We start from the raw sequence: 6435 nt of genomic DNA, 5'->3' as shown, positions 1-6435 counted from the left end.
CAGTGTCATGCTTGATCACGTTATTCACATATCTCACATCTCTTTTTTTTAAAAGCCTACTCAGTTTTTGGCTCGACAATATTGCCATCAGATGAGCTATGCACAAAAACATGCCTCCTTCCATCACTTGCGTTTTCAGCATTCCCCTCTTCACTTCGTTTGCTGCCTTTTTCTACATTTAAAGTTCTGTTTTCCCCTTGGCCAGCATATATTTTAGGGGGGATGCAGTATCTGTGGTGCTTAAACAGGCAGAAATTGTGTACTTTTTTTTCCCCATCATCGCTGAAGGATTTAGGTCACATTCCAGAAGGACAGCTCATACCTCAGTAAAAAGCTAGGCAGGAACTGGGGAGGCAGAGAGAGAGAGAAAGAGAGACAGAGAGAGAGAAAGAGAGATGTACACAAAGCACACTTTTGGCAACAGCCTGGCTTGCATTTCTGTGTTTCTCTCCTGTCACTCTTTATTACCTAGGACAGTGGCACAGAGGCAGGGTGCCTAAGTGCTTTTGCGCCCCTGCTGTTTTTATCACACTAGAAGTCACAACCTTGTTTTCGAAATAATCGTTTCCGCAAAAAAACCCATCAGGAAGTCATGCAGGAAGGGCAAGGGGACTTGAAAAATGCCCACCATGAGCCCGCTTCCCCTTTACAGTGCCAGTCTGCAGCCTGACTGCCAGCTTCGCTTCTTAGTTTCCACAGCAGAAGTTAAAATTGGGAGTGATTTAACATTCCCAATTTAGCTCCGGCAAGCCTGAGCTGAAAGCTGTAACTCAAGCAGCACTCCCTGTGTGCACCAGAGGCATGGCTCTCTCACACAGCATACTAATGTCGCTTACTTCGTAGCAGTCTCTTGCAAAAAAACCCCCCCCAAACCCATGAACTTTTATTTGCAATTAATTTTAGTTACTGTTTGGAGATTGACATTTATTGGAAACTAGTAAAGTGTCCATCACTACGACGGGGGTGGGTGGGGGGTGCATGTATGAGTGATGTATGTAAGCAATGCAGCAGGGCCGGTATACTGCAAGGACCCTTGGGAAGACTCCAGTCAGGGTAGCACAAGGCCATTCAGTATCGAGATGGGAGTGAAGGCAGTTCTTAGTCCCACCTCAGCTGTGGCCCCAAGGGCACCACTCTGCTTCACACACACACACACACACACACACACACACACACACACACACCCAGGACTGTCAGTCGCAGGGCTCTTTTTGTAGCAGGAACTCCTTTGCATATTAGGCGACACACCCCTTAATGTAGCCAATCCTCCAAGAGCTTACAGTAGCCCCTGTAAGAAGAGCCCTGTAAGCTCTAGGAGGATTGGCTACATTAGGGGTGTGTCGCCTAATATGCAAAGGAGTCTCTGCTACAAAAAGAGCCCAGAGAGAAACAGCACTTGAGAAAAAATTCAGATATAGGACTAGTGGAAACGAAGTCTCCCACTACATGGGAAGATTTCCTGGCCTGGACACCTCCCCCCATTTCCCACTGTTGATCAACTGGACGAAGAGGGGTGTGAATGGAGGGGCTGTCTGGGGTCACAATTAACTTCCAGCACAGAACTGGAAGTGATACCATTGCATGAGGGAGCTGCACTAGGGCTCACCCAAAACTCTATGATTTAACTATAGAGTTTTTAGGGAATCCTAGAGCATTGCCCCAGCATGATGATGTCTCCTGCTTCTGTGCTGGAAGTGATGGCATGCACCGCTGCAGCATCAAAGATCTTGCCCCTCCAATCTCCGACCAGGGTGTTAGGTACAGCCGGCAACCCTAGACTGGACTGTGCCATGCAACTGTCATGACAGAACTTTTTACTTAACGCAGTTCGGTTTGCATGTGAGCTACTATAAGATTCAAAGCTGATTTTAGGAGACGATGTATGCAGCTCTCGACAACTGGCCAATGAAAATGTGTTCGCATTCTGGACATACTGTAGTTTCTGAACAATGTTCACGGACAGGCCCATGCAGGGCTTATTACAGTAATCCTAAAGGGATGTCACTAGGGCATCAGTCATGACAACAAGGTCCCTGGTTCCTACGAAAAGCTGCAGCTAGTACTAAGCATGGGAGGGAAGAAGAACTCCTCATGACCTCTGCAATCTAAGGATCAAGCAAGGGTTGTTCCCACAAACTCCCCCAAGTTGAAAACTGATCCTTCAGGAGATTTATGCCTCTGTCCAGAATCGACTGTGTACCTACCATCAACATTTCCATCTTCACCTAGACTGATTTTCAACCTACTGGTAACACCACTTCCCAGACAAACCACTCAGGGATTCTCAGGGGTCATTTCGTAGAAAAAGAGGTGCAGGAGCTCATTAGCATATCTTATTAGCATAACTTATTTGCATATGCCACACCCCCTGACATCACCGGAAGTGCGTCAGAAGGCAACACCCACCGCTCAGGCTCCACTGGACTGTTTTGGATTGCTAGCTATGGGGGGGGGGGACGTGCAGATCTGCCCTCACAGAGGAGGGAGAGCTTGTACCTGAATAAAACTTGGTCTTAAAGGTGCCACTGGACTGTTTTGGATTGCTAACTATGGGGGGGGGAACACGCAGATCTGCCCTCACAGAGGAGGGAGAGCTTGTACCTGAAAGCGGGCCGGTGGGGGCTCTGCAACTTACCTGGCTGCTTCTTGCTCCTCGTGGCCCAACTGAGGGCAGCTGGGAGCAGGGAGCGGGGCTTGTTGCATGTGCCCGCCCCCTGGGCTCATTACCGCCGGAGCGCCGCTCCTGTGCGCTCCCGCAGGAAATGACTCCTGGGGATTCTACTGATTTTAGGATTCCACTGCCTCAATTTCACATCCTATCTAGTTCACGTGCATTGGATTTTATGTGCTTTGGGGCAAAACTCACAGTGCCAGCTGATACCCACCCTGTCCAGGCTAGCCCAATCTTTTCAGATCTCAGAAGATAAGCAGGGTCAGCCCTGGTCAGTAAAGAAGTCCAAGCAAGCAATGGCAAACCACCTCTGAAAGCCTCTTGCCTTGAAAACTCTACGGGATCACCATAAGTCACTAGTGACTTGACAGCAAAAAAAGTGACACCCCAGAGAACTTTTAGCTGTCTAACCCTACTTTTATTTCATTAAAACCTGCTTGAAGTATCTTCTTGCTGCCACTTATTGTATTTGCAGTCTTTCGGGGTCCAGCTGCACACCCAAGTTATGATCCTGCTCTTCTGAGGAGTGCAACCCCCTTCAGGACAGGACAGGACAGTGGCACCTTTAAGACCAAGTTTTATTCAGGTACAAGCTCTCCCTCCTCTGTGAGAGCAGCTTCACCACTGACCAACAATACCCCGGTCCTGCCTGGACTGGGTTTTAGTTTATTGGCCCTCGTTCATCCCATTACCATCTCCAAATACCATTTAAGGAAATAGAGCAGAGTGTCATTGGCATACTGGTGGCATCTGCTCAAAGTCCCTTGATGATCCCTCCCAGCTCATCATGGGGCTGAGCAGCAGTTCCCCAGCACCACCTTCTTGAATCGGCCAGTCAACAAAGAATGGAATCACTGAAGAATAGTAAACACCCCCCCCACACACACACACACACTCAACTAGATTTTCAAGAAGGATACCATGGTCAATGGTATTGAATGCTACAGGGAGGTCAAGGAAAATCAACAGGGATGCACTGCCCCACCAAGTCTCCCAACAGAGATCATCTGTCATGGTGACCAGGGTCATTTCCACCCCAAACCCAGGCCTGAACCCAGATTGAAAGGAGTCTAGATAATCCATCTCTTCCAAGGCTGCCTGAAGCTGGATGGCCACCACTTGCTCAAGCAACCTTGCCCAAGACTGGACTGTTGGCCACCAGGCAGTAGCATCTTAAGTCAGTGAGGTCCAGGGATGACGTCTTCAGCAGGGGGGTCTCATGACTGCCTCTTTGAAAGCATTTGGAACCACGCCCTCCTGCAGAGAGGCATTTATTACCTCCTGGACCCAAGTGTCCAATCCAGCCCAGCTTGATACCAAGAGCCATGAAGGACAAGGGTTGAGTCTAGATGTGGTAGGCCGTAAGTAGCTAGTCCTACTCATTAGGCCTTAACAGATGAAAGTCACAATTAGGACAGGACTGCATTCTAACGGCATCCCAAGACTGATTTGCACCAACTGGGGAATCGAAGTTACGGTGGATGCCAGCAATTTTATCTGCAAAATGCATCACAGTGAGCCTGTGTGTTTTCCAGGTCTACATTCTCAGGAGCCTGTGATAAAAGCCCTGCCACAACCCAGAAAAGCTCTGCTGGACAGCATTGTGTGGATGCAATGGTGGCAGAAAAGCAAGCTTGCTCTGTTCCCATCGCCACCACAGAGTAGGCGTGATAATGTGTTCATGTGAAATACAAAACCATTAATCAACCTTGGCTCACACACTTCCACACTCTCATGCACCAATTCCATCACAACCTTTCCGGTTCTCAGCACATCCTAGTTCTCCCAGTTCAAATAAAACAGCAAACTATGGTTTGCCATAAATCAGGAAATAATCAGGGCATGGGAGGGAAGGAAGGAACACTTTAGGCTGATGCTTGCCCACATAATGCCAATCCAAGGTTTAGCATTATATGAGCAAGCCAAGCAAGGTTCCTTGAGCACACTAGAAAGGAGACTGACCAGTTCAGACATAACCCTCTCTAGTATGCTATTTATTTATTATTTATTGTATGGCATCTCTAGCATGCTCACTGGAACGATACCAAGAATTTAGCTTGCTCTCAGCCCAGCCTACTTCACAGGACTACTTGGACCACCCTGTTTTATCCTCATGCACTCTTTGAAGGAGGAGATTGGATTTATACCCCGCCCTTCACTACCCGAAGGAGTCTCAGAGTGGCTTACAATCTCCTTTCCCTTCCCCTCCCCACAACAGACACCCTGTGAGGTAGGTGGGGCTGAGAGAGCTCTTTCGAGAACTGCTTGTGAGAAAACAGCTCTGAAAGAACTTGTAACTGACCCAAGGTCACTCCAGCAGCTGCATGTGGAAGAGTGGGGAATCATACCTGGTTCTACCAGATTAGAGTCCACGCTCCTAACCACTACACCAAACTGGCTTTCTCAGTTCTTGGCTTCCATACTTGGAGGAAGTACAGAACACAAATAAAAAACAAAAATAAACATCAAGATTTTTAAGCAAGCGCACAGGGTGGCAGGATCTGTGGAAGCCCTGAACAAAGGAATGGGATCGGTGAGGGCCAATAAAGAGAAGCTTGGACAAGACAAGACTGAAGTATTGCAGATTAGTGCTTGAGGACTGAGGAGTCAGCTTGTCCTGGAGGGGGCTGCACCCCTCTGAGGGAGTAGGTTTGTGACCTGGGGATACTGCTCAATCCTGGCCTACAGTTGGCCCCCAGGCCTCCTCTGTGGCACGCAGTGCCTTTTACAGCTCTAACTGGCTCAACCAGCTATTCCTCAAAAAGCATGATACCGGGCTATCTCTGAAGGCTGCCCAGAAACTTCAGCCAGTCTATTATCAGGGACCGGATACAGGGACTGTTTCATTCCTGTACTGAAAGACCTATAGCGGCTGACAGTCCATTTCTGGGAACGATTCAAAGTGCTGGTTCTTACCTTAACATCCCTAAATAATTCGGGGCCAGGGCACATGAAGGACTGCCTCCTACCTTACTATCCAATCTGAAATCCTCTTCACAAGATCTGCTCTCTGTCTTACTACCTGCAGAAGTGAGGCTGGTAGCAACAAGAGACAGGGCTTTGTCAGCAGTGGCACCTCATCTGTTAAGTCCCTGCCCCCTTGAGGCTCCACTGGCAATCTACTTCTAGCCCGAGGATTGTTGTGGGGATCTTTAGCATAGATGGTTTATGTTCTAGGTTTTTACTGGTTTGATTTTATGATTTTATCTAGTTTTAGTTTGAGCAGGTCTCTCAAGAAGCACCACACACATGTTTTAAGCAAAGATTTTCAAATTCAAGTTTTCACATTCAAAAAAAGAATATTGCAGAGGAGGTCAACAGACTGACAAATATGTAGCTTGGCACAGTCATTCCAAAGCTAAACAAGTTATAATTACCTTAAGCTAGTCAAACACGCAGGCTTACACAGCCTCTCCATCGGCTGATTATGTATCCTGATTGTGCCCATCAGCACAGAACAAACTATTCAACCTCAACTTTTTGAAGACCACACAGATCATGTTTACAGGAGAGAAAATTAATTTCCTTTCCATGCAAAGCACTGACTGCTTAGCAAAGCAAAAAATATTTTTTTAATTCCACCTGTGTTCCAGGGAATCACGGGGTTCCCTGAAAGGTCTTTGCATAATGAAAAAATCAGTAGAAATTTCTTTAGAAAACTGCATGCTTACCCTTAATGAAGCTAGCACAGACAGGGGAGGGTCCCCCCCCCCTATGGAAGCAGTGGCAAGCAGGGCAGAGGTGGATGGTGACTCCTTCTACAC

General features: G+C 47.7%; 1 protein-coding gene across 1 annotated transcript in view; it reads right to left on the bottom strand.

Annotated features, from left to right (window-relative positions):
* Positions 1-6435, bottom strand: part of TMEM38B (transmembrane protein 38B) — a 37622-nt gene that overhangs the window by 5037 nt on the left and 26150 nt on the right. The window lies entirely within an intron of this gene.

This window comes from Gekko japonicus, unplaced genomic scaffold (genome assembly GCF_001447785.1).
Source record: "Gekko japonicus isolate JY-2015 unplaced genomic scaffold, Gekko_japonicus_V1.1 scaffold656, whole genome shotgun sequence".
NCBI classification, from domain to species: domain Eukaryota; kingdom Metazoa; phylum Chordata; class Lepidosauria; order Squamata; family Gekkonidae; genus Gekko; species Gekko japonicus.
The sequence above is the reverse complement of the archived record's forward strand: the minus strand, read 5'-3'. Positions and strand labels throughout refer to the sequence as shown.